The following is a 13,707-nucleotide window of genomic DNA, read 5'->3' on the forward strand; positions in this document are numbered from 1 at the left end:
GTGGCTAAGAGAATTTGTCCAAGGAAGAAGAAGGCCAGAAAACCCAGAGAACTCAAAGTTCTCACGAGAGGAACTGACTATATTTGGAAAAGGGTGTGGGGATGTTGAAGCCTAAAGGCAATCTGTTAAATAGGAGATATTTTGTCCGCAAGCATTTAAGAGGAGGTGTTGAGTCATAAGAGCAATAGGCTGAACAACAGGGCAGCTTGTTTACCAGAGAAAACCAAGGAAAGTGAGGGCTAAGCAGAGTCTTCCTAGGTGTAGAACAAATTTCAAACCTGACCTCAAACACTACTCTTGCAAAGGGACCTGGACTTAATTGGATCCAATTATGAAGGAGTTTATGTGCCAGGACATTGTCAAAAATAATAAAGCAATCTGTCAGCAATTAGTGAAGCCTAACAGCTGTGTGTGATGCCCACAGCGATAGCTTAACACAGAAATCAGGGAAGAGATAAGCAAAGAGAGCTCTGCTAAACCTACTGTCATTCAGGGTAACGTGAGCAAGCCCAGGGTTGAGCCCCCTGAGGAGTGACATCAGAGACATGACACTTCAGGAGAAATAGACCACACTAATATAGTCTATCGAAATGATCAAACATATAAACAAGCAACAGCGCACCCTGAGGGGAGAGGAAGATTATAATACAGAGTTGCTACATTCTAATGTCTAAAATAACCACTTTTAAAGAAAAAAACATAAGATACATGCAATAAACTGGAACGTATGACCCTTATACAGGAAAAGAAGCAATGAACAGAAACTTCCCAGGAGAGGGCCCAAAGGCTGGACTTAAACGAAGATTCCAAAGTAGCCATTGTAGCCACTTTTAAAGAATTATAGAAAACTGTGCTTAAAGAAGTAAAGGAAGGTATGGTAATGTTTATAAAACAAAGAATGTCAATAAACAGGTAGAATTTTTTTTTTAAAGAACTAACTTGAAATTCTGCAGTTGAAAAGTAAAATAATTGAAATGAAAAATTCACTACAGAGGCTCAATGATATATTGAACTGGCGGAAGAGAGAATCAGCAAGTGAAATGGATCAATAGAGATTAAGCAATCTAAATAACAGAGAAAAAATGATGAACAAAAGTAGGCAGAGCCTCAGGAAAATTTGTGACACATGGACGCCAACATATGCGTAATAGGAGTACAAGAAGGAGTGGATAGAGAGAAAGGACACAAAACAGAAAAAAATTCAAAAATAATGATGTAAAATTTACTAAATTTGATGAAGAACATTAATCTATTCATTTAACAACATCAGCAAACTCAAAGTAGGAGATCCACAAATATATTCACATCTAGAGACATCATCGTAAAAGTATAGGGGAAAAAAAGCAAAGAGAAACTCCTGAAAACAGTGAAGGGAAACTGATTCCTCACTTACAGGGGAACCCCAATAATATTTATAACCCCAATTATATTTATATCAAAATCAATAGAAGCCAGAGGCATGGGAATGACATTTTCAAAATACTGAGAAGAAAAACAAAAAAACAAAAATTAAAACAAAACTGTCAACTAAAGCCAAACACAAAGAACGATGGAAGAGAATTGTCAAAAATAAACCATAAATCGATGGTTATTGATTTTTTGACAAGGGTGCCAAAATTTTTACTGTTTCAATGAGGAAACAGTAGTCTTTCAACAAATAATGCTAAGGCAACTGGAAAACCACAAACAAAATAATAAAATTGATCCTTTTAACATTAAAAAAATTTAACTCAAAATGGATCTAGAACCTAACTGAGGGGCTAAAACAATAAACATCATAGAAGAAAATATACAAGAAAATCTTTACGACCTTACGAAAAAACGCAGTCTTGGCTTTCGTGGAACTCTGGTCTGAGATGGCTACATAGCACCTGTCCTTAGCAGGGAGAAAGAAACCTGGATCTTAGAGCGTGCCTGGTCCCATCTGGAACATTCTTTCCCTTCTGGGGAATGGTATCATCTGTCACTTTGGCCAACCATCAGCTCCATACTTGTTAATATGCTAGTTGAATTCTTTGGAGGGGTTCTTCTTGTTACTGAAGCCAAAGGGAATATATCTTCATCTAGTCTCCCCAGATAGTTAAGAGGCAGGCACATGGCTGAGATTCAGAGTACTGGATGTTGCCTCACGGGACTTTGAATCTTGGGTGACTGACCAAAGACACAGGGACACCTAGAGGTAGTATTAAACAAGGCATTTGTGAGGTACACATCAGATTATTCCTAAATGTTCTTGCTGTCTGATCTGCCAGACACCGGGGTTTTTTCATGGTTTAAAAAGTAAATGTAGTGCATGGCCCACTTATCCAGTTCATAATAAAATTATTGAGGCATTATGCACACACACAAAAGTTAACAATTATTCAATCTGATGTAAAATTTGTCATTGAAAAAATGTTGATGAAAAATCAGGACTTCTTTACAAAATATAGAAATGAAATGTTTGACTGGAAAGCTTGAACTTGGGACTCTGGGAGAGAAACATTTTAAACTCCTGACTCCTTTTCTATGGATTTTTATGTTTTCTAAAATCATACTTACTACATGTTATATGCATACTTACTACATGTTATATGCATACTTGCAGTTAGAATGGTCTGAGATTCATGGTCTATTTGCAGAAAGTTTATGTATAATTTTCTAATTTTTTTTACTGAAAGAGAACGAAATTTGGGAGTGAGTAGGCAGTATTGTAAAGGGGAGGGGAGGAGATGGATGAAAGAATGGGGTGCACATCTGTTTCCCTACCAAACCCTGGGGACCGAGTGGGACCCTGGAGAAAGTCCAAAGCACAAGTCTCTGTGTTCCTGAGACACCAGGAGGGTGGGCCCAGGCAGAGCCACATAGTGATGCATCTGACATAAGGTGTCAGAGTAGGAACCAGAGATGTTTTTCTCTCCTCTTCCCTGCCTTTAGCCATGTGACTAGCAAGTCTCTGATTTCCAAAGCCTCCGGGCAGCAGGAAAATAGATAGCAATGGAAAGAATACTGGAGACACAAGCAGGAAAGGAGCAGTCCAGAATAAATGGCAAGAAGATCTATTGCTTTATTGTTTCACTTGAGGCTGCAGGAAATGGGAAATGAGCTGGTGGGTGAATTTGAGTCTGCGGTTTGGGATCCCATAGTAGACAACACAGTTGGTGTCGGGGCAGCAGATAGGTCTGTGGGAGAAGAATCAAACTTCTGGATCCCTGGGGCAGAGGGATCCTCCAGGCCAGAGCTCAGAGCCTTCACCAGGGCATCTCAGCCACTCATGCAGGCCCAGGAGGAGAAAGATGAGGAGGAAATATCTATCTGATCACTCCTTCCACCCACATCTCCTCTTCTAGGTGCAGGGTCCACTTCAGCAGCAGCCTCCAGAGTGCTGGCCGCTGCCCCCTCCGCAGCAGCTGGAGCCCCCTCCACAGCAGCTGGAGCCCCCTCCGCAGCAGCTGGAGCCCCCCGAGGGCTGGCTGCAGCAGTCAGAGCTCTGGGGTCTGTGGCGGTGGGACCTGCGGCGCCTGTGGTGGCTCAGGCAGCAGCCACCTCCCCCGGAACTGCAGCAGCCCCCAGAGCTGGAGCCACAGCAGCCCCCAGAGCTGACACTGCAGCAGGAAGACACTGGAGGGCACTTAGGGGGGCACTTTGGGGGGCACTTAGGGGTGGGGCACTTGGGAGGGCACTTGGGAGGAGGCTGGCACTGCTGCTGGCTCTGCTGGCAGGACATCTCGGGGGCGGGTGTTCAGGAGCTGAGGGAGGATCAAACAGCAAGTTAGAGCCAGGCACAGAGGCCACTCTTATTGTCTTTTTACCATCGTTCATTTTTGCTACATTTTAAAAACCTATTCAAATAAGTCAGAGAGAAATTATCTCCAAAATTGTTTATCAGATGCTTTCACAATATCTTATAGGATCATCAGGATATTTTTATAAAATAGACATAGATTATCTTATTTTAACCAAGCAAGACAATGAGGAAGACTATATTAACAAACTTGCCCAAAATTAATGTCCTTTAAGTGGAAAAGGCAATTTGACATTCACAGAATCTGACTGACATCTACACCTCTGCGCCACTCAGAATTCTGGAAATGTCCAATCTAGAAGCCAGTTTAAAGCTGCGGCTCTGCTTTTAAAAAAATAAACAAGAAGACACTATCTCTATAAAAAAAAAATAGCTGGGTATGGTGGCATGCACCTGTAGTCCCAACTACTTAGGAGGCTGAGGCTGGAGGATCATTTGAGCCCAGGAGGCCAATGCTTCCGTGAGCCAAGATCATGCCACTGCACTGCAGCCTGGATAATAGAGAGACACTCTGTCTCAAAATAAATAAAATAAAATAATAAAATAAAAATAAAGATTCCCTTTTGGAGGAGCTTCTCAAATGGCTGTATTTAGTTGACACAAAAACACAATATATTATAGTCAGAATTGCAAAGAGTCATCATACGAGTTGGTTATCCCAAGCCATAATATAAATGGAGAAATGAGGTCTAAAGCCAATTGCAGCAAGCTGGCACGTGACCCTAGCTTTTCTGGTCTGGTGAACCTAGGCCTAGTGAAGCTCCCTCTTAGAACCCACAGATTCCTCCAGCTGCTACACTGGCAACCATAAATTTCAACTTGTTACTCAATGTTCAACACTGGCACTTCCTTTTTTTTTTTTTTGAGATGGAGTTTCGCTCTTGCTACCCTGGCTGGAGTGCAATGGCGCGATCTCGGCTCACCGCAACCTCTGCCTCCTGGGTTCAGGCAATTCTCCTGCCTCAGACTCCAGAGTAGATGGGATTACAGGCACGTGCCACCATGCCCAGCTAATTTTTTGTATTTTTAATAGAGACAGGGTTTCACCATGTTGACCAGGATGGTCTCGATCTCTTGACCTCGTGATCCACCCGCCTTGGCCTCCCACAGTGCTGGGATTACAGGCGTGAGCCACCGTGCCTGGCCCTAACATTGGGGCTTCTGATACAGATGCCCAGACACCATTCCCCACCAACTGACTCCTGATGAAGATGTAATGGCCATGTATCTCTGTTTATCAAGCTCCAAATAGGGTTCCTCTGGTCTCTGGTCTCCATTATTTGAGAACAACTATAACCTCAGTCCAGGCTTTGGGGAAGGAACACACTTGAGTTGCTAAAATCTACTCTCTGAAAGGAAAGTTTGTTTTAACTTATCCGCAATGGGAAACACTAAAAAAATACAGAGTTAATTTGGATTAGAGCATGAAGCACAGACATCCAAATCATCCAGGTTCTTCCAATTTCTCCTGCCCCACGGCTTGGACTCCATCAGAATTTCTAAGCATTCTCTACCTTTTCTAATCCAGTTACCCTTCCCCAGCAAAGCCCTGCCTAGCCTTCCCTCCTGCCCTGTTCTGGGTGTTCCTCTGTGGAAGCCCCCGCTTCTCTTCCCAGTGGACGCTTACCGAGGTCACAGGCAGCACAGGGTCCTTCAGCACCTCAGGAGGTGAGTGGATGGGTGCTCTGGCCATGAGCCCTTTTATCCTGTCCTTGGGCTCTGCCTCCTGCTGTGAGACAGGGCCTGGCATGAGATGATCTGTCTCCTGACACCCACACGGGTCCTGTGACGGGGGTGACTGGCAGCTTCTCATCTGCCTTTCTTCACAGGGCTCAGGGGAGCTGTTCCTAGCGTGGAATATGACTTAGAAATGGGGTGGGAGTGAATTCCTACCACCACCTGGCACCATATTCTCTTAGAGGTGCCTGCCTCTCCGTTCTCGCTCTTGAAGCGTGGTCTCCCAAACGTTCTCCTTCTTCCCCCAGCAATGTCAATTTATGAGCTCCAGGCATCCAGGTTTGAACAAAGAAACACCGAAGCCTCTCAGCTTTTTCACGTGTGTCCCACCGCTTTGCTGCTGGGAGTTGTTGACGTGTGTGTGTGTGTGTGTGTGTGGTGTTTCTAAGTGTGGTGTGTGCATTAGGTGTGCATTGGGTGGAGCACATGTTCAAAGCAGATCTGCCTGTGAAGATGAGGTTGAGCTTGGAGAAAGTACTTCGAAGCTAACTTTGGGGCTTTGGAGCCAGACATCTTGAAGATGAATCCTAGCTCTGATACTACTTAGATAATGTAGGACAAACTATTTAACCTCTCTGCCTCAGTTTCCTTGACTGTAAAATGGGGATTTTAATGACCTCCCCTTCATGAGCTTTTAGGACTATTAAATGAGATAATACACTTAAAGCTCATAGAACTATTCCTTGGACATTTTATGCATACTACAATTTATCATCATCATCATTATTTTTAAAAGTGTGTGTGTATATACATACATATATATATATATATATATATGTATATGTATATATATGTATATATATACACATACACTTTTTTGGCCAGGAATGAAGCCAGCATTTGCACAGCACTATAGAGTTTATGAATAGTTATTTCACATGACTTACACCATCAGCATAAGAACCTGGAGCATGCAAACACACATGCTGAGGATATATCATCCTGTAGAAATCTGTGCCTATGCTGCCAGAGTGTGACTCTTCTTTTCCTGCTCCGGTTGTTACAAAAGGCTTTGTTATAAGGGAGTGTTCAGGATATCAATACCTTGGCTCATAGGTAAGTCTTACTCAGAAGCAGACCTCACTGATTCTCAGGATTCTTGGCCTGAGGGACCACATGATCCACGCCTCTAGTGACGTGGTACCCAATACATCTATCAATCTGATTCAGATCTGGATGGTAAATTGGCAGCATGTTTATCACCTCATAAAGCTTGATCTGCTTGCCTTAACTGTATGATGTCAATGACAAATTTTATAAAATTTTTATTAAGCAAGTGACTGGTTTTTTAGGTCTTCTGTTATCAAGACTGAAGTAGATGTGGCTGGGATCTAGGATGTAGCTATGAGGCAAATCAAAAGTAATGCATTATGTCCCACATAGGAATAACTGTAATAATATTTTTCTAATTGTTTCTATGTCCATCTATAACCTGGCTATTGATTGACACATTTTTGGAAATGTTTAATTTTTAAAGAATCACCCGAACTTCATACTGCGTGGTATGTTACTTTATGCTTTGGAATCAGCACCATGTATGTTAATGGGTTATTTTTTTTGCCCATTAGATCCTTTTTTTGTAACATACATTATTAAATAACACTCTTAAAATAGAAAAGGATAGTTCGTTATTTCTTGTGCCTGGTGGCTCCCAAAACCATGATACCATAGGAAAATGTGATGTTTATTTACTTCTGAATAAAAATGTCATGTGGAAAAGAGCAACATATAAACACTCCTGAAAGCGAAATGACCAATTGAGGGGAAATTACATCACATATCCCAAGAATAAGACTACATGGTTGACATGTAAATATCCTTTACAAATTACTAAGAAAAAAATTCCGTGAAAATAATGGACAAAAGAGATAAGCAGGCAATACAAAATGTTAAATTTATAGATAAAAATACATGTATAAAAAGATATTTTATTTTTCTATCAAATATATGCATTCATATTAAATAGGCAAAGATTTTAAATTTTTACAAACCAAAAGTGGATATGGGTGGGAAAAGCTACTCTGGTTGGAATAACTTTCTGAAAGGTAAACTGGTGATTGATTCATTCAGATAATATTTGCTCTTGAGTTAAAATAATTACAGTGTAGAATGCACATGTACTTTGACCAAGAGACTCCAATTTTCAGGCCTTTATTTCATGGAGCTTATCATAAAAATATGAAAATCTAAATATTCAACGGTGTTAACTATGATAGTGTAATAAAGTAAATTGGAAATGCTCACTACTTAGTACTTACCTTTAATACTTAGGGTGTTAAATTTTGAAACAGGCATACAAAGGCACATATAGCAATAATTAAAATTGTTTTGTGGTTCTATGTTTAGGCATAAAAAGATATTTCCTGACTGAAGCTGTTATAATATACAACACATATACAACAATGATCAGAAATTGTTATTTAAAAATAAAACCATAGATATCAGCAACAAAAATATGAGACAAGAATCAATATCTCAAAAGATAAACAAATATAAAAAATAACATTTTATTGAAAGGCATTAAAGTTCTTTCTATAACGAATGGAAAGCAACGTCATATCCATGGGTTGAAAGAAGCATTGTCTTAAAAAGGTCAATTTTCTACAAGCCAACTTGTGGGTTCCATGTAATTCTAATAAAAACCACAAGAGGGAGATCAATGGAACTTAAGGAGCTGATTCTATGACTGGCATGACACAGCAAGAGGCCAAGTATAGACAGGATAACCGTGAAGAAGACATGGGTACTTATCTCACAAACATCAAGCATAATTATAAAGCAATTGTCATTAAGACTGTGAGCAATTGATTAAGGAACAATGTGACAGGTTATAGGAACTAAATTAATTCATTAATATGTAAACCCCTGAAATATGTCAGAGGCAGGATTACAGAAAAGTGGGTTAAGAGTAATCAATTCAGTAATTGGTACCATACCAACTGCTTATTCATTTGGGCAATGAATAAATACCTCTTCTTCACACCATATAATTAAAATAAATTCCATGAATCAAAGAGCTAATGTAGTAAACAAAACTTTGAAAATATATTAAAAATTTTCAAAACTGATTTTTAATAGAAGAACCTTATGGGCTTTTAATGGAAAAGATTTCCTAAATAATATACATGTGTTCACATCAGAGGCAAACATGATATAAACAAACAAAAACCCATGAGTTTGGTTATATTAAATTTTCTTTAACCAGAAAACATCACAAAAGATGAAGAAAATACAGATTATGAAAAGATATTTGCAACACATGTAATTGACAACAAATAAGTATCTAAATAAAGAATCCTACAAATCAGTGAGAAAAAAGCAATGGCTCAAAGGAAAAAGCAGAAAAACACATGAAAATTGATTTCTAGAAGTGAAAACCTGAAAAGTCAATAACCAATAAGTTTTTGAAAAAGCTTTTCAACCTTGCTAGGAATCAGAGAAAAGCAAGAAAAAACCCTGATGGTATATAATTTCACATCCACCACCTTGGTGAGATTGAAAAAGTCTCACTGTTTATTCTTCTCATTGATGTCGAGTAACAGAAATTTTCATGTACTCTGATGGGGGTGTACAGTCGTAGTACTTTTGAAGAGTAATTTCTCAATATCTAGTCAAGTTGAAGGCAGATACACTGAATGACCTGCTGATTCTTCTTGTAAGTCTATGCCTTAGATGCAAAGCTTCCAAGGGATGTGTAAGAATATTAGAAAGTAGCACTTTTTATAAAGCACAAAGTGAAACCAAGTTAAGTATCCAATTTCAGGTGAATGCATAAGTAAAATACGAACATTCTTACACTGAAATGCTATACAACAGTGAGAATAAATGAAAATGAAATCGAGTCACCTGTGTTAAATAGATAAATGCCTCAAAGTCATGGAGTAGGTCACTTTTGGAAAATTAAAAATACAAATTATAATGAATATCAAAAAATTAAAAATAAACTGTAGCTAAGTACAAATATAGCGTAAGGGGATTGTTACATTTTTTACTTATAAATAAATTATAAGTTAAGGTTAAATAAGCACAGAAAAGTGCACACATTACACAGGAAGAAAAACAAAAATACAGAATACTGAATATGTCTAGATAGAAGAAATATATAAGGGGATGGTTTCAATCATATTTCTGATGATTTATTTCTTAATTTGGAAAATACATGCAGTGATGTTTACCAGGATACCATTTTAAGTTTGTAGCTCTATAAAATATTTTGTTTAAGAAATTTATACATATGTAACATTTAATACACACTTATATAAGGTGTTTAGTCTATCATATTTTATATATATTAAAATATTCCAAAACATTATTTCACTATTAATTTTGTTTTCTTCTCTAGTGAAATATTTAATATGCATGTATTTGTGTCTATTTTTCTTTATAATTTCTTTGTTTTTATATTTAGAATGTTTTTCTCAATCCTGAGAGAAGATAAACATTTAGCTATAAGTACTTCTTTCTTTACAATTTGATTTCCTTAAAATATTTAATCCTATGGAATTTGTCTTGCATCTAATACTAAATGAGGGTTTTCATTTTCTTTTCAGTTAACAAAATTTTCTAACTCTAGATATTGAATAGTTATTTTTCCCCATTGATGACTGTCACCTGCATCATCATATTTTAAATCCCTATATACATATATAGATTTAATTGTATATATATGTATACATACATACATATATGTATGTATATGTATACATAAATGTGTATATATACATACATAAATGTGTATGTGTGGGTATATGCATGTGTGTATGTGTGTGTGTGTGTGTGTGCATATATATACACTATTACATTTTATTAAAAATTTGCACCAGTCTCAAGGTTTGGGGTTTCACTATGTGAAAGTTATGGATAAGTATTTTATCAAACTGGGACTTCTGGTGGATAAGAAAGATCCTCTAGATTTCTGGCAAATAAAAAGAAGAAAGAGAATTTCCTAGGACTAGAAGCTTAGGATCCTGCCCTCTTTGTCCTTCCAGGGAGGAGTCTGCAGGTGGATCCCTGACATGAGGGGTGTGCAGAACGAGGACCCGACTCTTCCCTTAGGAAACGTGGAGGAAATGAAACCAGCTTTGTCATCTAAGCAAAGATGAGTTTCTGGTTCCTCTGCAAGCATAGGTCAAATGATGCATCAGTGCTTTCTATGACCAGATGCGGATCACCTTGGAAAGACCAACTGGCCTTGAGCCATTTATCCCTTGTCTAAGAGAAGATTCCAGAACCAAGACTGAACTTTGGGAAATCTACCCTGGAGAGATATCTCTCACATCACAGATAGAGGGGAGACACTAAAATGCCCAAGAGAGGAGGAGTCAGAAAACCTTGTCTCTTAGGAGCATTTGATCGGAAGCATCTAAAAGTGATATTTGCAAATCCCTATAGCCACATTTCTATCAGTATTCCCTTCACTATGGGAAATAGGGTTCATTCGTGCATTTAAATCTAGTTAGGCCAGAGAACAAATTCCAGAAACCCCAGAACTCATTCAGAAACTTATCCTTAAAATTCTATTCCTTTAGATTCTGTTAGGTTTTGGTAAAGTGAGTGTGAGCAAGAAAGAGGGAAAGAAGATTATTTTGCAGCATTAGTTCAAGTGACTATCAGGGATGGCAAAACAAAAATTTGTGGGGAAGGATGGCAGAATGCAGATTCAGGGGAGGGCTGATCTTGCAGTCTGAAGTCCAAAATCATTCTGGAAGCAGATTTTGTTTCAACTTTTATTTTCAGTTCAGGGGTACAAGTGCAGGTTTGTTACATAGGTGAACTTGTGTCATGGGGCTTTGTTGTATTTCATCACCAAGGTACTAAGCCTAATACCCATTAGTTATTTTTCTTGATCTTCTCCCTTCTCCCACCCTCTGACAGGGCCCGGTGTGTATTGCTCCCTTCCATGTGTCCATGTGTTCTCATCATTTAGCTTCCACTTTTAAGTGAGAACATGCAGTGTTTGTTTTTCTCTTCCTGTGTTACTTTGCTAAGGATAATGGCCTCCAAAGCCATCCATGTCCCTGCAAAGTACATGATCTCATCCTTTTTTATGGCTGCATAGTATTCCATGGTATATAGGTACCATGTTTTCTTAATCCAGTCTATCATTGATGGACATTTAGGTTGATTCTATGTCTTTGCTATTGTGAGTAGTGTTGCAATGAACATACGTGTGCATGTGTCTTTATACTAGAATATTTTATATTTCTTTGGGTGTGTACCCAGTAAAGGGATGGCTGGGTTGAATGATATTTCTGGTCTTTGAGTAATTGCCACTCTGGCTTCCACAATGGCTGGACTAATTTACACTCCCATCAAGAGCATATAAGCATTCCTTGTTCCCAGAGGCAGAATATTTTTTCCCTCACTGGATATCAGTCTTTTAAGACCTTTGACTGGCTGAGTCCGACCCATATTATGGGGGGTAATCTCCTTTACTCAACTCTACTGACTTAATTTACTCAACACTACTGACTTAAATATTAATCACATCTAAAAAAAATATGTTCACAACATTTAGACTGATGACTGGTGCTAGAGCAAGAGCTGGGAGCCATAGCCTCGCCAGGTTGACACATAAAATTAACCATCACATATATACACACACACATGCAAATATAATGGCAAATAAAATTCAAAAAGGCCTGGCGCAGTGGCTCATGTCTGTAATCCTAGCACTTTGGGAGGCCGAGGTGGGTGCATCACCTGAGGTCAGGAGTTCAAGACCAGCCTGGCCAACATGGTGAAACTCTGTCTCTACTAAAAATACAAAAATTAGCAGGGCATGGTGGCAGGTGCCTGTAATCCCAGCTACGTGGGAGGCTGAGGCAGGAGAATGGCTTGAACCCATGGGGCACAGGTTGCAGTGAGCAGAGATCATGCCATTTTACTCCAGCCTGGGCAAAAGAGCAAAACTCCATCTAAAACAAACAAACAACAAAACATTCAAAAAACATGTTCAACTTTACTGATATTCAAACAAATGCAAACAAAAGAAAAAAGAAATATCTTGAATTTGAGAAAGGAGACTAACAGATTCATTTAGTTATTTCAAAATGATAATTATTTTAATGATTAACAAAATAGCGTGTGACAATTTGCGGTAACACACATATTTTGAGATGGTAATATAAGTTGCCATAACAATTCTCGATGGCAGTTTGATAGTTATTGAGGTGTAATGAGTTTAAATTTATAATAAGCATATCTTTCTATACAAAAACATTGTATTCTAGAAATTTACCTGAAGATCGAGTTATAGTATGGGAGAGATAAATAGATAAGAATGGTCCTCACTGGAAATTAGATATAATAAAAATTCAATGAGAAGAAATTGTAATGACCTTCAAGTAGTTGTACTGCAGGACATTGCTCATTCTTCTCAGGACCCCTCCTTACCACCTCTCTTTGCTTCACATGTATACATAGACTCCGGGTATGAGATATGGCTAAAAATCTATACTCAGTGATACCAGCCACATTATAGTAATAATAGTTTTGTAAAAGAACATCAATTATATTTAAAACGTGTTGGGAAAATGTTTGATACCAAATAAATGTTTGGGCTGGCTGCTGTGGCTCACCCTTGTAATCCCAGCCCTTTGGGACGCTGAGGTGGGCAAATAACTTGAGGTTAGGAGTTCATGACCAACCTGGCCAACATGGTGAAACCCCATCCCTACTAAAAATACATAAAGTAGCCAGGCGTGGTGGCACACACCCAAAATCCCAGCTTCTTGGGCAGCTGAGGCAGGAGAAACGCTTGAACCCAGGAAGCAGATGTTGCAATGAGCTGAGATCGCGTCACTGCACTGCAGCCTGAGCGAGTAAGACTTCAACTCAAAAAAAAAAAAAAAAAGCTGAAATATTCTCTTCTTCTCAAATTTTTGTTTCAAAGGAATAAATATTAAATTTGCAATGGAGAAAGCTGGCAGACCAAGTGGTGGAAGTTGTGTCTCCAGCAATGGGACAATTAGACACATGTGAGGCTCAATATCACGCTCTAAGGGTAACATCACTTTTGTGGATCTCTGCAAAAGTGCGTAATCTGAACTCGCTCAAGAACAAACATCAGACAAACCCAAATTGAGGGGCATTCTACAAAACTGATGGTCCTTTAAAAAGGTCAATGTCATGAAAGACAAAGAAAGTGAAGAACTGTTCGGATTGGAGGAGACTGAGGAGTCATG

At 38.8% G+C, this 13,707-nt stretch overlaps 1 long non-coding RNA gene across 1 annotated transcript; it reads right to left on the reverse strand.

The window, feature by feature from the left end:
• Nucleotides 1–3,022: 3,022 nt before the first annotated feature.
• LOC116541166 lies at nt 3,023–5,469 on the reverse strand. The gene is made up of 2 exons (XR_004264730.1): nt 5,412–5,469; nt 3,023–3,728 (listed from the first exon to the last, which is right to left on the reverse strand). It is a non-coding gene; the product is annotated as an uncharacterized LOC116541166 (long non-coding RNA).
• Nucleotides 5,470–13,707: the final 8,238 nt, after the last annotated feature.

Source organism: Sapajus apella, unplaced genomic scaffold (assembly GCF_009761245.1).
Source record: "Sapajus apella isolate SASKATOON/1434 unplaced genomic scaffold, GSC_monkey_1.0 scaffold148, whole genome shotgun sequence".
Classification (NCBI taxonomy): Eukaryota; Metazoa; Chordata; class Mammalia; order Primates; family Cebidae; genus Sapajus; species Sapajus apella.